At 44.9% G+C, this 16,276-nt stretch overlaps 1 pseudogene across 1 annotated transcript; it reads left to right on the forward strand.

Annotated features, from left to right (window-relative positions):
* The first annotated feature begins 7,622 nt into the window (after positions 1–7,622).
* LOC309542436 (noggin-like) lies at positions 7,623–8,546 on the forward strand (annotated as a pseudogene). The gene has a single exon. The product of its transcript is annotated as a noggin-like (transcript).
* Positions 8,547–16,276: the final 7,730 nt, after the last annotated feature.

Consider the following 16,276-nt stretch of genomic DNA (forward strand, 5'->3'; position numbering starts at 1 on the left):
TGAGAACAGAAATCGTGCGGCGGTGGCACGGCGGCAGCGGGAGGCCCCATTAGCTAAAGTGGTACCTCAGGTTAAGAACAGTTTCAGGTTAAGAACGGACCTCCAGAACGAATTAGGTTCTTAACCCGAGGTACCACTGTACTCACAGGGTGACGGAGCATAGTGAGGAGATGGGGGTCAGGACACAGGAACCGGAGCAGCAGGACCCATCACCAGAGTCAGAGAATCCCCTCTTTTCATGAGCACGGAGGGCTCTGAGGTGTAGGGAGCAGCAGGCTGGGCACTGCAGGAGGCTGAGGCAGGCAATGGCCCACAGCCCAGCTCCCTAGTTGGCCAGGTGGGTCTTGCTAGCTCTGGGAAGAGGAGTGTGATTCCTCAGCTGGAGGAGGCTTGGAGCAGGTGAGGGTCACATGTCTCATCAAGCCCAGATGCTGCAATCAGCAGGCAAAGTAGAAAAGGGCAGCAGAGCTGCGGGGCTGTGACTGCTCAACTGCCCATATTGGTGGACTGTGGCTTGGTTGTTTCTGGAACTCTATGGGACTGTGCTTCTGGTTTGACTCTGGACTGTATCCTGACTGCTGGAATTTAGACTTGGCTACTTGGATTGACCCTGGAATGTGTTTCCTGACCTTTGGACTTTGGATTCGGCATACTGACTTGCTGCCAAGTAGGCCAGGGGTGCAGGACAACGGCAGATATGGGGAATCCATGGCCCTCCAAGGGATGCTAGGAAATTATGATGGAAAAGGAAGTGGAAATTGCCACAGTTTGCATGTTCATCTGTGGTCAGGAGCAGAAATCAGTCAAGCAAATATGATCAATATTCACATTGTTCTTGTTTTTTTTTAACCCGCAGAAAGTAATTTGCTTTTTGGTTTTTTCCTTTGCTTGAAATGTGGGTTAGCTGCATAACATAAAGGCAGACAACAAGGCAAATGTAGTATTTGGAGGAAACCGAACTGCAGCAGAATGTAAATAGAGCTGATTGTAATGAGGACAGGTCAGAACAGAACTCACTGCCTTCTTACTCCCCAAGCCCTCCAGATGTTGCTGTGCTCACTTCCATCAGTCCCTGCACCCCAAACCAGCATGCCCAATGGTCATCGACATGTAGACCAACATCTAGAGAGCCACAGATTCCTTATGCCCACTTTACTATCAGCCTTTACCAGCACATCTTCTCCAATATCTTAATGTCAATATTTTCCCAACTTTTAACTGGAGAGAATCTAGATGATCCAATGTGCAATATTTCTGTGGGCCTAAAAGAAATGGGATAAGTGAATCCCATTACATATTGTGAAACCCTCTTAGCTCAACAAAGCAGATAGTCAGTTAGACTTGGGGTGGCAATGCAGAGAAATAGATGTAGCAATGAAGCTAAGCATTATTTAGCCCTCCAGATGTCATTAGGCCCAGCCATCATTGCCAATGGTCAGGGATGATGTGAGTTGTGTAGCCCAAACATATTCACGGCTTCCCAAAGCTTGATTTACTTAATATGTTTTATTACTACAACATTTGTTTTTCCATTTCACCTTGTGCTGAAGGTAGCTTATCTGCTGGTGTGACCCAGCCACGTAGCCAGCTGACTTACAGAAGCATCGTGTGAGTAGGTCTAAGGGTATGACTGTGTAAGATTTTTTTTACAAGGATGATTTTCTGTGGAGGTTTCTTGGACCACTGGGGGAATTAGACATTCTCATGGCTGGGCTCAATGACTCGTTACATGCGCTTCCAGTGAGGTGGCAGCCTCTAAGGCTCAAACCCAGGTAAGGAGGGAAGACATTGGCAGAAAGAAATGTTCTGGGCCGGGACTTCCGGGTTAGCGCCTCTGGCAATGGCGGATTTCCTCCAATCGGGAGGAACCCGCTCCGTGGAAAACAGGGTCTGAACCACCACGGCGAGGCGGAGACCCATCAAAAACCACAGGCGGGAGAAGCCTGTGGACGTGGGATTCGGCTGGCACCTTTGCACCCCCTCCACTTGCGGGGAAACCCAGTTTTGGGGATCTGGAGCGACGTGGGGTGAGTGGCGCAGTGCTTTGAATCGACTGCTTCTTTCACGGAGTGAAGCCGCATTGCTGTTGCCGGAGAGCACTGACTTTTTCCTGTGGACAATTGGATTTCAAACAACTGCCCGTGAGTAGAACAGAAAATTGGACTGTGAAATTTCTTAATTAGGCACCAAAAGCGGGAAGGTCTAAACAGGAAGTCCGCCTTCTGCTTTTTGTAGATAGATTGAAGCAAAGACACGGCAAGCTAGAGTTCAGAAAGTCGTTTGTAAAGGACTAAATTTTCATCATTTAGAACTACTGAACCCCCCTTGGAAGCAGGAGAAGAGGGGGGAATCTTTTTTAGACTGTTTAAACCTGCAGAAGAGAGAGTAAAGAAAGGTAATTTTCCACCGTCTTGAACCTGGGAGCGGGGTGTCAAGACAGACATTTTGGAGAAGCCCATTGACTATGGACAAACGTCTTTGACAGATAGTTAAAAGAACAGAAACATATTGATTCCATTATTCCCTTTCATTTTTAAAAGGAACAAAATATTGACAAAATATCTGAAAAAGGAAAACTTTGTTGCTAAATCTGCCTTTAAAAAAAAAAAGGAAAAAAGATGGATACAAATAGAAAATATTTCCCCTAGAGGGAGCTTGTGAAACTGTTATTAAAGTCGAACTGGGGAGTTTTTGCAGCTGTAAAAGATTAAGATCGTGGGACCAGACTTCGACCTTGAACAAGAATGTGCTCAGAGGCTCTGGTGCTTGCCTTTTGCAAGACAAGTGCTTTATTGGAACAGTTACATGAGAAAATGGATTTAATGACAGTTGCGATAGGAAATTTTGGACAGGCAGTGGGTACCTATATAGAACCCACTCAGGAATTAACCCAGGAATGTGCTTTGACAGATGAGATGAGGGAGGAGGCTGTTGCTGGACCTCGGGTGGCAGAGATGGAGGGAGCTGTGGCCCAGCAAGAACATGAGTCGTTGGATTTGATGAATGAACCTGGAAAAAGTCAGATTTGGAGAGACGGAGATCTGCTTGGTTTGGAGATGGGGGGCTGGATGGACCCCCCTATGCAGAGATGTTTTGATTTTTCTAGTCTGGCTTTAGGCTGGGGGGAGCTCGGAGTTTGGGGGCCCCTAATTTTGGAGGGGCCTTGAAACATGCTTTTAAATACCACATGGATTTCAGTGTTGACTATGGAAAAGGGGCTGACTTGTCGAGAAGGGACAAAAATATTGTCAAGTTGGAGTCTCCCAGAGTGAAAGGAGCAGAAGACCAAGCAAAGTACAGGTATAAATATGAAGAAGACCTGCGGAAGGGACATGGAAAAGACTTAAGAACCTCGGATATAAGGTCACCAGGTTGATGGACTAGATGAATGGGATAGAAAGGACTGACAAAACCCGAGACCAGGAGAAGAGACGATGGATGAAGATTGGAAGAAAGTTTTAAAAAATTATTTAGAAAAGTATCGCAAAATTAATGAGTATCAGAAAAATGTTGGAATGAAATTAATTGGCTTTAGCAGAAATGTTAAAAAGAATTATGTAAGAATATGTTATGCTTAAAAGAATTCAGTATAAATAAGATTTAAGTTTTAAGTTTTAAGGTTTTTTATGGTAAGATAAGGTTAAAATAGATCTAGGTAATTTAATGACAGAATATTGTGAAAGATGGAAAGGATTTGCTGGGATAATTAACTAGAATACAAAAAAGGGAGGTGTGAGGAGGCCGATGAAATAAGTTAATGAAAGTTAAGGATTTGGGAATATTGGATTTGTTTTTAAATTTGTTGTATATTTTTGTTTTTTTGATTGTGTTGCATTGTGTGTTTTGTTTTTTCTTTTTGATTTTGGTTTGTATTGATTTGTATTGTTTAATTGTTATTTTTATCTATTCTTTTCTTTCTTTTTCTCTCTTTCTTATTTTTTCCTTCTTTTTTCTTTGTAACTTTAAAATGCTCAATAAATACCTTTTTTAAAAAAAATGTTCTGGGCCAACGTAACAGACATCCTTGGATTTTGTTGTTGAGTTCATATTCTGGATTGTTTATGATAGGCTGCTTAGGGCACCAGAAATGATGCATGATTGCTGTGTAAACACAGTTGCTAATCCCTAAGGACATGTTTCTGTCTGATCATTTCTGGTGCTGATTATTTTTAAGGTCAATGGGACACACGGAAGGAGTTTTTTCAATTGAGATTCTCAAAGTGAACCAAACCTGCTGTGAGACAGGATCCATAAGGCATTACCCACTCAATGGCTGAGCGCAGACTGTCCCACATACCATATTTTTTGCACCATAACACTCACTTTTTTCCTCCTAGAAAGTAAGGGGAAATGTCTGTGCGTGTTATGGAGGAAATGCCTACGGGTGGCATGCCTACGGATTTTCCTCCTCTAAAAACTACGTGCGTGTTATGGTCGGGTGCGTGTTATAGAGCGACCAAGGGACCTCCTATTGCTCTAACCCAGCCTTCTTCATGCTGTGGGCCCACCAGATGTTGTTGTGTTCCAGCTCCCACTAGCCCCAGCCAGCATGACCAACAGACAGTGATGAGAGTTGCAGTCCATCAACATCTGGAAGGCAGCAGTTTGAGGAAGGATGTTCTAGCACAAGATGCTGATGTTTCTGTTATGTGTGAGCTACAGTACAGATATCTATTTTAGTTGCACACCGAGTTACTGACTGATGAAGCTGAAAGGGGGGGTGGAGTGCTCACATCCTCTTGTAAGTGCTTTGTTGCCTTGGAAACAGGAGTATCTAGAGGTATTTGGCCTTGTCAGTGTGCACTGCAAGTGAAGGATTTCTCTCTATTTTTTACTGCTCAATGTGCTTTTCTGATTAGGAGAAATCAATACGTTTTGGATGAAAGTAGGAATGTTTTTCCCCTCATCATGCTGGAAACTTGACAAATTATACCTTGCCAGGCAATACCAGTAGAGGTTTATGGAAGGTCTTATAAATGTTCATGTGCTTCTGTTGACTTCCTCTATTGCTTTCTCACAAAAAAGTGCTCTATTGAGATGATACAGGAGCGGAGCCATCCCTGTCTTGAGGCAGATTGAGGCAACCACCTCAGGCAGCAAATGGTGAAGGGCAGGGAATGGAAGCAGCTGCATGTGTCACGTGGTCTGACTTGTCCTACCTAAGCAAGCCTGCCGTCCTCAGAGTGGAGTATGCTCCCATTGCCAGTGTCAAAATAAGATCCAACTGCTGTCAATCTGATCAGCTTTTGTACATGAAAAGGGGAAAGTGTCCTTAGGTGGCAAAATGTATTTGGTTGGCCCTGCACAAGAGGTTTAAATGGAATCCAGCTTTCCTGAGTGGGCTGGAGAAGTGCAATTTATTATGCTTGGGAGCTGGGATGGTGGAGAATGTTTACTGGAAACTTGTTTTACTTGAAAATTCAGAGATGCAGAATACTCTTCTCAGTTCTAAGCTTCAACCAAGGGCATTACTAGCTACTTAAGACTCCAGACTAGGGATGTAAGGAGGCCTTGTTTTCCGTTCTGCCCTGTATTTGTCACACGCAGCACTATTCCCATTCTGCTGTATTTCATCTTCTGCCAAAAACTTTGTTTTTCATCTATGTATCTGCTGTGGTAGGCTGTATATTGTCTCCCTGCTTATTTAACTTATATGCAGAATTCATCATGCGAAAGGCTGGGCTGGATGAATCCCAAGCCAGAATTAAGATTGCCGGAAGAAATATCAACAACCTCAGATATGCAGATGACACAACCTTGATGGCAGAAAGTGAGGAGGAATTAAAGAACCTTTTAATGAGGGTGAAAGAGGAGAGCGTAAAAAGTTGTCTAAAGCTCAACATAAAAAAACTAAGGCCACTGGTCCCATCACCTCCTGGCAAATAGAAGGGGAATAAATGGAGGCAGTGAGTGATTTTACTTTCTTGGGCTCCATGATCACTGCAGATGGGAACAGCAGTCACAAAATTAAAAGACACCTGCTTCTTGGGAGAAAAGCAATGACAAACCTAGACAGTATCTTAAAAAGCAGAGATATCACCTTGCGACAAAGGTCTGTATAGTTAAAGCTATGGTTTTCCCAGTAGTGATGTATGGAAGTGAGAGCTGGACCATAAAGAAGGCTGATCGCCAAAGAATTGATGTTTTTGAATTATGGTCTTGAAAGTCCCATGGACTGCAAGAAGATCAAACCTATCCATTCTTAAGGAAATCACTGGAAGGACAGATCGTGAAGCTGAGGCTCCAATACTTTGGCCACCTCATGAGAAGAGAAGACTCCCTGGAAAAGACCCTGATGTTGGGAAAGATGGAGGGCACAAGGAGAAGGGGACAACAGAGGATGAGATGGTTGGATGGTGTTCTCGAAGCTACCAGCATGAGTTTGATCAAACTGCGGGAGGCAGTGGAAGACAAGAGTGCCTGGCATGCTCTGGTCCATGGGGTCATGAAGAATTGGACACGACTAAATGACTAAACAACAACAATCTGCTGTGGTAAAATTAGGTAACTTATATATTTTATGTACCGGGAATTAGTTATGTAAGTTATATTTTGGGAGGTCAGTTTGAATGATATCCTTGGATCCCTTCCAGACCTGTGATCCTATATCCAGTAAGAGTTGGAATCTAGTTGAAGCAGCTGTGGAACCTGCCAAACTGGTTCCTTTGTTACGGTAATGGTTTTATCTGGCCACTGAAATGGCCTTATTAGCATCTCAAAGAATGAACTAGATCGCAGCAGCTAAGTCACAGAATCATAGAATTGTAGGGTTAGAAGGAGTCTAACCCTCTGCAATGGAAGGCAAGCCACCCTGGCTTTTAGGCAGAACAACAATAGCCAGAGCTGTGGTGTATGTGAGCGGAAACAGAGTGGGAAACAGAGACATGTGCTGCTCTGGTTTGGACCACCCCCAAACAATGCCCCTGGCTTCAACCCCACAGTTCAACAACTTGTTTTGCAGTTAGGGAAGTGAGAGAATTGCACTGTGTGATGAACAAATCATTGACTACATAAGCAACCCAGGATGGCTGCAGGATGAATGCTCACTGCCACATAATCTCCCCACAAGCAAATCAGAACAAATGCTCCAGAAGAATTGGACATAATCTAACCTCCATGTAAGCTTTGTGCAGGCAAACCAGGATGAACTCTTAATAAGATGCTGAGTTTGAGATTTTAAACAAAGGTTGGATGGCCATCTGTCAGGGATTCTTTAGCTGTGATTCCTGCATTGCAGGCGGTTGGAATAGACCATTTGGTTCCCTTCCAACTCTCCAATTCTATGATCTGGAGAAGGCCTAAGGTAGACAATAGCATAACATAGAAAAGCATAGGGCCCAGATAGACACTCACTCTAGATATTCATTATTGGCCTCTGCTCATGGTAAAAAAATATTTTAAAAGCCCCCTTCTTGGTTTCTTTTCATCTTTATAATTGTTTGTGTCTGGGAGCAACAGTGCAATCTGATATCAAAGTCTGTAGCAGGGAGAAAGGGAAGCTAGGAGGTTCTTAGCCCAAAGGATCTGCTGATTTAAAAAGGGGGTGGGTTGAGAGACGCATCCCGCATACTTTGTTTGCTGCAGCTGAGAGGCACACAAGTCTTGAAGGCTCTGCGGCAGGCATGGGTGTCAAAGCTTGGTTCGTCTGTCTCCTGCTTCTGGAGCCCTGGTGCCAGAGAACCAGAGCAATTTCCTCCTCTCAGGAAAGAGACTTTCCCCTTGGAGAGGCTCCCCTGCTTCCTGATAGGATCGGCGAGCAGCACAACCCTGACGTCCATTTCATCTGGAGCGAGCTGGGTGCTCAGGCGAGGCCCTACAGCCTCTCCCTCTCCCTGGATGACTACAACCGCTATTTGCCCAAGCCCAAGCTCCTGCGTGCCACACGGCTGATGAAACTGCTGGGCTCTTTCTACAACCCCTTCTGGATGTCTCTCAAGGACCCCCGAGTATCAACACAAGCCTAAAAGAAGTGGGCGTCCTTAGCCAGGACTTGGGCAAGTGTACAGCACGCTTTAGGAAGAAGCTTCTGCAGCAGGCAAAGGGTTTAGATCTTTCCTAGCTGCTGCCTGTTGTGGATGGGATCTCCCTCAGCCTGAGCAAAACCCTCCTCCACCGCTTCCATCAGTGGCTTGTAGATAGTGCTACCTGCTGCCTGACCTTTTCCTGGGTGGACATGGGACCCATCTTCTGGCTACGCTGGGTACGCCATACGGACTACAACCAGACTCGCGTTGGGTGTTCTTGGCCTCCAGGCATGACTTGCCAGCCTGCCCAAGTCACCCAGATCAAACTCCTAGCGTGGCACTGCTGGGCAAGGAAAGACCACATGCTGAGGCCGGGGAAGTCCTCACAGCAATACACTTGGAGGCAAGTCCCTTACCCTGTGGTGGCTACGTGCAAGTGTTCCTGCTGATGACAAGGTGATGTGGGTTTCGCATTGCCATGCTACGGATTTCTCAAGGAGTTTGCTGCCGTTTGCTGATGAGTTGAAATCTGCAGAGCTGGTGGTCACCCATAGTCTCAATGGGTCTCTGAACCAGAGGGTAACGGTAGCAAGAGACGCCAGAAAGCAGTGAAGATATTAAAGACTGCGTCTCAGTGAGATGTTTACAGCAAGCAAAGAAAACTAGACTTTGGGGTATTGCTGCCGTCTTTCAGGAAAGGAAGTCAAGGCAGTGGTATCTCGTGGGAAGCAGAGACGGCCAACATCTTTTGTGGACTGACAGGCGTGATGACAAACTGACAGCAGAAATGGAAAGCATTTCACCATTGACCTCCTGGGAGGCAATGTACTTTGGAAAGTCAAGGAATTGTGCTCATCATCACTGTTGGTGAAACCTGTTTTGTGTGTTTTTTTGTGGAGAAATAAATGGTTTTAATAAGTGTTTGGGATACTTAGCCTCATTTAATTTTTATCTGGGCCAGAGCAATTGCTATGCTGTTGGGTGTAGAGGGTTGCAGTTTTGCTTGAACATAATTTAGTAAGGTGGGTTTTCTACACTTCCTGTTTTCCATGAGACTTATGCCAGTGAATTGTGCCCCATGATAATCTAGCTGGGTAGCTATAAAGATGGGAAAATATTGGTTTAGTTGACTTTGACCTAGGTCTTTGATTCTAAAGGGTTGCTGTGCAGTTTACTTTTCTCTCCATTAGTTTTTAATATCCATTTTTGGCAGGCATGGGGAACCTGTGGCTTTCCAGATGTTGAACGCCAAGTCCCATCATCCATTACCATTAGCCGTGCTTGTTGGGGCTGACTGGGAGGTCAACAACATTTGGAGGACTTCCTCATCCTTGATTTAAGAAAGTGGATGGAAGACGGCTGCATATGTAAGTTAAATCTAGATAGGGCATGGGTCTCACAACACTCATTTTGCAACCTCCAAAGAAGCCCACTAGACTCTGGGATACACACCTGGCAACTTCCAAGTTACAAAAACGCCCAATTTCTACTCCCTTTGCACCTCTTGCCTTGTTGTTGTTTAGTCGTTTAGTCGTGTCCGACTCTTCGTGACCCCATGGACCAGAGCACGCCAGGCACTTCTGTCCTCCACTGCCTCCTGCAGTTTGGTCAAACTCTTGCTGGTAGCTTCAAGAACACCATCCAATCATCTCATCCTCCGTCGTCCCCTTTTCCTTGTGCCCTCCATCTTTCCCAACATCAGGGTCTTTTCCAGGGAGTCTTCTCTTCTCATGAGGTGGCCAAAGTACTGGAGCCTCAGCTTCACGATCTGTCCTTCCAGTGAGCACTCAGGGCTGATTTCCTTAAGAATGGATAGGTTTGATCTTCTTGCAATCCATGGGACTCTCAAGAGTCTCCTCCAGCACCATAATTCAAAAGCATAAATTCTTCAGCGATCAGCCTTCTTTATGGTCCAGCTCTCACTTCCATACATCACTACTGGGAAAACCATAGCTTTTATTATACGGACCTTTGTTGGCAAGGTGATGTCTCTACTTTTTAAGATGCTGTCTAGGTTTGTCATTGCTTTTCTCCCAAGAAGCAGGCGTCTTTTAATTTTGTGACTGCTGTCACCATCTGCAGTGATCATGAAGCCCAAGAAAGTAAAATCTCTTACTGCCTCCATTTATTCCCCTTCTATTTGCCAGGAGGTGATGGGACCAGTGGCCTTAGTTTTTTTATGTTGAGCTTTAGACAACTTTTTGCGCTCTCCTCTTTCACCCTCATTAAAAGGTTCTTTAATTCCTCCTCACTTTCTGCCATCAAGGTTGTGTCATCTGCATATCTGAGGTTGTTGATATTTCTTCCGGCAATCTTAATTCCGGCTTCGGATTCATCCAGCCCAGCCTTTCGCATGATGAATTCTGCATATAAGTTAAATATGCAGGGAGACAATAGACAGCCTTGTTGTACTCCTTTCCCAATTTTGAACCAATCAGTTGTTCCATGTCCAGTTCTAACTGTAGCTTCTTGTCCCACATAGAGATTTCTCAGGAGACAGGTGAGGTGATCAGGCACTTCCATTTCTTTAAGAACTTGCCATAGTTTGCTGTGGTCGACACAGTCAAAGGCTTTTGTATAGTCAAGGAAGCAGAAGTAGATGTCTTTCTGGAACTCTCTAGCTTTCTCCATAATCCAGCGCATGTTTGCAATTTGGTCTCTGGTTCCTCTGCCTCTTCTAAATCCAGCTTGCACTTCTGGGAGTTCTTGGTCCACATACTGCTTGAGCCTTCCTTGTAGAATTTTAAGCATAACCTTGCTAGCGTGTGAAATGAGTGCAATTGTGCGGTAGTTGGAGCATTCTTTGGCACTGCCCTTCTTTGGGATTGGGATGTAGACTGATCTTCTCCAATCCTCTGGCCACTGCTGAGTTTTCCAAACTTGCTGGCATATTGAGTGTAGCACCTTAACAGCATCATCTTTTAAAATTTTAAATAGTTCAGCTGGAATACCATCACTTCCACTGGCCTTGTTATTTGCAGTGTTTTCTAAGGCCCATTTGACTTCACTCTCCAGGATGTCTGGCTCAAGGTCAGCAACCACACTACGTGGGGTGTACAAGACACCCATATTTTTCTGGTATTATTCCTCTGTGTATTCTTGCCACCTCTTCTTGATGTCTTCTGCTTCTGTTAGGTCCTTACCACTTTTGTCCTTTATTATGGTAATCTTTGTACGAAATGTTCCTTTCATATTTCCGATTTTCTTGAACAGATCTCTGGTTCTTCCCATTCTGTTGTTTTCCTCATTTAAGAAGGCCTTCTTGTCTCTCCTTGCTATTCTTTGGAAATCTGCATTCAATTTCCTGTATCTTTCACTATCTCCCTCGCATTTTGCTTGCCTTCTCTCCCCCGCTATTTGGAAGGCCTCGTTGGACAGCCACTTTGCTTTTTTGCATTTCTTTTTCATTGGGATGGTTTTAGTTGCTGCCTCCTGTATAATGTTGCGAGCCTCCACCCATAGTTCTTCAGGCACTCTGTCCAGCAAATCTAAATCCTTAAACCTGTTCCTCACTTCCACTGTATATTCATAAGGGATTTGGTTTAGATTGTATCTTACCGGCCCAGTGGTTTTTCCTACTTTCTTCAGTTTAAGCTTGAATTTTGCTATAAGAAGCTGATGATCTGAGCCACAGTCAGCTCCAGGTCTTGTTTTTGCTGACTGTATAGAGCTTCTCCATCTTTGGCTGCAGAGAATATAATCAATCTGATTTCAATGTTGCCCATCTGGTGATGTCCATGTGTAGAGTCGTCTCTTGTGTTGTTGGAAAAGTGTGTTTGTGATGACCAGCTTGTTCTCTTGACAGAACTCTATTAGTCTTTGCCCTGCTTCGTTTTGATCTCCAAGGCCAAACTTGCCAGTTGTTTCTTTTATCTCTTGATTCCCTACTTTAGCATTCCAATCCCCTATAATGAGAAGAACATCCTTCTTTGTTGTCACTTCTATAAGGTCTTGTAAGTCTTCATAGAATTGGTCAATTTCAGTTTCTTCAGCACCAGTAGTTGGTGCATAAACTTGGATTACTGTGATGTTAAAAGGTCTGCCTTGGATTCGTATAGAGATCATTCTATCATTTTTGAGATTGCATCCCAGTACAGCTTTCGCCACTCTTTTGTTGACTATGAGGGCCACTCCATTTCTTTTACGGGTTTCTTGCCCACAGTAGTAGATATGATAGTCATCCGAACTGAATTCGCCCATTCCCGTCCATTTTAGTTCACTGATGCCCAGGATGTCAATATTTATTCTTGCCATCTCATTTTTGACCACATCCAACTTACCCAGGTTCATGGTTCTTACATTCCAGGTTCCTATGCAATATTTTTCTTTACAGCATTGGACTTTCCTTTCGCTTCCATGCATATCCACAACTGAGCGTCCTTTCGGCTTTGGCCCAGCCGCTTCATCAGCTCTGGATCTACTTGTACTTGTCCCCCGCTCTTCCCCAGTAGCATGTTGGACACCTTCCGACCTGAGGGGCTCATCTTCCAGCGTCATAACTTTTATATGCCTGTTGTCTTTGTCCATGGAGTTTTCTTGGCAGGGATACTGGAGTGGCTTGCCGGTTCCTCCTCCAGGTGGATCACGTTTGGTCAAAACTCTCCACTATGACCTGTCCATCTTGGGTGCCCTGCTCGGCATAGCTCATAGCTTCTCTGAGTTCTTCAAGCCCCTTTGCCACGGCAAGGCAGTGATCCATGAAGGGGCCTCTTGCCTTAGTGTTATTAAATTTGTATCCCACCTTCAATAGAACCCCAGGCAATCCCCATCCAAGTATTGATCAGACCTAGAACGTTTCAGCAAGTGCAAGGCTTCTGCTGCATTTTGTACCTTCATCCCATAACTTCTCTTAAAGATGTGTGCAGGGAAATATTACAAAAGACAACTCAAGGACCTGCTATTTAGTGATAAAATGTGACCTTCCCCAAACAGAATACTTCCTGTACTTCTGTATTTGAGTATATCCACACTACAGGCTTGAACTTGTTCAACAGTTCCTTTTTTCCTGGGACTCCCAGGATTCATAATTTTCCCAGGGACCCCCAGGAACAGTAGTCTTCTGAGGGAGCCCTAGGAACTGATGTTTGGTGAAGGGAGGATGCTAGGAAACCTCTAAGGTCTTAGAATCCAAACCAAACTGAAATTCTTAGCATTGTCTGCTGGAAGTGATGACTGGGGGTATTGATTTAGGTGTGGATGTATGGGATCAGAGTGCTAGTCCTGGGTTCAACTTCTTCCTACTATTGATAGCAAGTCTGAAAGTAAGGTCAGGTCCTGATTTGCACAACTATTGTTTACCTTGCCTGGTTCAGGCAGCCTTTTTAATCAAAAAAGCCCCAGGATTTTGTAAAACAATGAGCACCAATTTCTAAATGGAGGCCCGCTAGAGGAGAGCAGGTATGTTGGAAATATAAACAGGACAGCGATGCTTTTAAAGTATTGCTACCTTGAACTCCTTTGTCCTTGCAATTTCAAGGCTGCAATTTGTTTCCATGTTACAACAGGAGAAATTGCAGATGAGAGCAACTCTATTGATGGCTCATAATCTCTAAAACAGGAATCATCGGCGACAGGAATGAGACAGGAATTTAGTAATTAAGGAAATTGCAGCCCTGGGATGCACTGATGGATCTGAAAGTGACTGAACCAGAGTAGCAGAAAAGCTGTGGCTGGAGCAACAAAAGGTGTGTGTGTGTGTGTGCGTTGCTTTTGGCAGTGCATTGTGATGGATGGCAAGACAGATGCTGCATATGAATGTTGCAGGTTACATTAAAAGGAAGGGCTGTGGTTCAGTGCTAGAAAACATGCTTTGAACCTGGGCCTCTTTGCATGCAGTCTCTACCACCATCAGGTAAGGATGGGAAAGATCCACTATTTGTTACTATAGAGAGTTGGTGCATCTAGCTCTGCATTATGTGACTTGGTAATCTAGAAGCTATCTTCCTTTGTCCCAGTGTGGTTCAGCTGCAGACCGGCAGCCTGCCGTACATCATGGATGCCGACAAATCAGAAACTAGCCATGACCTTTTTATAAACATGAACATTTTGATCGAAACCAATTGCATTATTCATCTTTCCCCTCTGCCAAATCTTTTGATACTGCAGCCCTTTTTCTTTCCCAGCATGCCTCTTGCTGCAGGCCAGTGCAGCACTTGGCAGCCAAAAAATGTGGGAGGTGGGAGCAGAGAAAAGGTGGACAGAGATAAAATATTTGGAAGCAGAAAGTGGAGAAGGGCCATCTATCCTTTTGGAAACCAACGGAATCACTGGAAACTGAGCAACCTTTATTTGAGTGATTTAACCAACCCCCCAAAAACAACAGTTGTTGAATTTCTTGAAGGGCAAACCTGATTGTGAGGTACGGCAGAAACGATATGGTTTGTTTTCAGTAAGGAAATGGAAGGGAACAGCAGCAGTGGGGTTTGCTGGAAGTACCAAGACATTGTTTGCCAGGGCAAATTAGATTTTCCTGAAGTAGCATTTCTGAAACAGGTTCCCCTTGTAAAATAAACACCCAATTTTGTACCCAGGGCTAGCCCAAGACTTTTTGCTGCTTGAGGCAAAAGATAAGCTGACATTTCACTTGCTTCCCATTCCCTTTACAAGCATGGAGCAGGCAAGCCGTTGAATTTCACTTCAACATTGTAAACAGGGCAGTCCTCCACTCCAATGATCCTGAGAGCAGCAGCTATCTCACGGCAAGCTGCATGGCACACATAGGTCAACATCTTCCCTGTTTGAAGTATGAGTATGCAGAGATCCACACATGCTGTCTTATGTACGTGCACAGCCTGTTCTTGTGCATGAGTATCTCTGGACTGGGAAATTAATCCAGCAATCGAAATACAAGGGGGGCTGGGAGAGAAAGAAAAAGCACCCTTGTGTTCCTCTCCCAAAGTTTGTTTATAGTGTAGAATCACAAAACCAGATTGCTGATGGAGGGTTTTTTGTTTGTTTTTTGTTTAGCATTCTGTAGTGCACCATGATGAACACATCAAAATGATGGGTTTTTTACGATGCATTATCATTGACCTCTTGAGACAGTTCTTCCCTTATGCAAGAGCAACTCATTTGGGATTGTTACAAGGATGCCCTCTAGTGAGCCGGCTGAAGCAGAGCCAGTGTGGTGTAGTGGTTAAGAGCGGTAGTCTCGTAATCTGGGTAACCGGGTTCGCGTCTCCGCTCCTCCACATGCAGCTGCTGGGTGACCTTGGGCCAGTCACACTTCTCTCAGCCCCACTCACCTCACAGAGTGTTTGTTGTGGGGGAGGAAGGGAAAGGAGAATGTTAGCCGCTTTGAGACTTCTTAAAGGGAGTGAAAGGCGGGATATCAAATCCAAACTCTTCTTCTTCTTCTTCTTTAAGTAAAGATGGCACCTTTTGCTAGTCCATCAATGCATGGCAGGAGAAAGAACAAAGAAACTCGTTGCTAACTCCCCATATTTTTAATAAATTATTATTAATTATTAATTATTATTATTATTATTACCCCACCCATCTGGCTGAGTTTCCCCAGCCACTCCGGACAGCTCCCAATTGAGTATTAAAAACAATGCAGCATTAAATATTAAAAACTTCCCTGAACAGGGCTGCGTTCAGATGTCTTTTAAAGATAAGCAGCTATCTTCTTTCCTTGACATCTGATGGGAGGGTGTTCCACAGGGTGGGCGCCACTACCGAGAAGGCCCTCTGTCTGGTTCCCTGTAACCTCACTTTTCGCAATGAGGGAACCGCCAGAAGGCTCTCAGCACTAGATCTTGGTGTCCAGGCTGAACGATGGGGGTGGAGATGCTCCTTCAGGTATACTGGGCTGAGGCCATTTAGGGCTTTAAAGGTCAGCACCAACACTTTGAATTGTGCTTGGAAATGTACTGGGAGCCAATGCAGATCTCTCAGGACCGGTGTTACCATGCTCTCGGCAGCCCCTCCCAGTCACCAGTCTAGCTACCGCATTCTGGATTAATTGTAGTTTCCAGGTCACCTTCAAAGGTAGCCCCACGTAGAGCGCATTGCTGTAGTCCAAGCAGGAGATAACCACCACTCTGGCAAGACAGTCTATGGGCAGGTAAGGTCTCAGCCTGCATACCAGATGGAGCTGGTAGACAGCTGCCCTGGACACAGAATTGACCTGCACCTCCATGGACAGCTGTGAGTCCAAATGACTCCCAGGCCGTGCACCTGGTCCTTCAGGGGCACAGTTACCCCATGCAGGACCAGGGAGTCCCCAACACCCGCCTGCTCCCTGTCCCCCCAAAACAGCACTTCTGTCTTGTCATGATTCAACCTCAATCTGTTAGCCGCCATCTATCCTC

This window comes from Podarcis vaucheri (genome assembly GCF_965113315.1).
Source record: "Podarcis vaucheri genome assembly, chromosome: 10".
NCBI classification, from domain to species: domain Eukaryota; kingdom Metazoa; phylum Chordata; class Lepidosauria; order Squamata; family Lacertidae; genus Podarcis; species Podarcis vaucheri.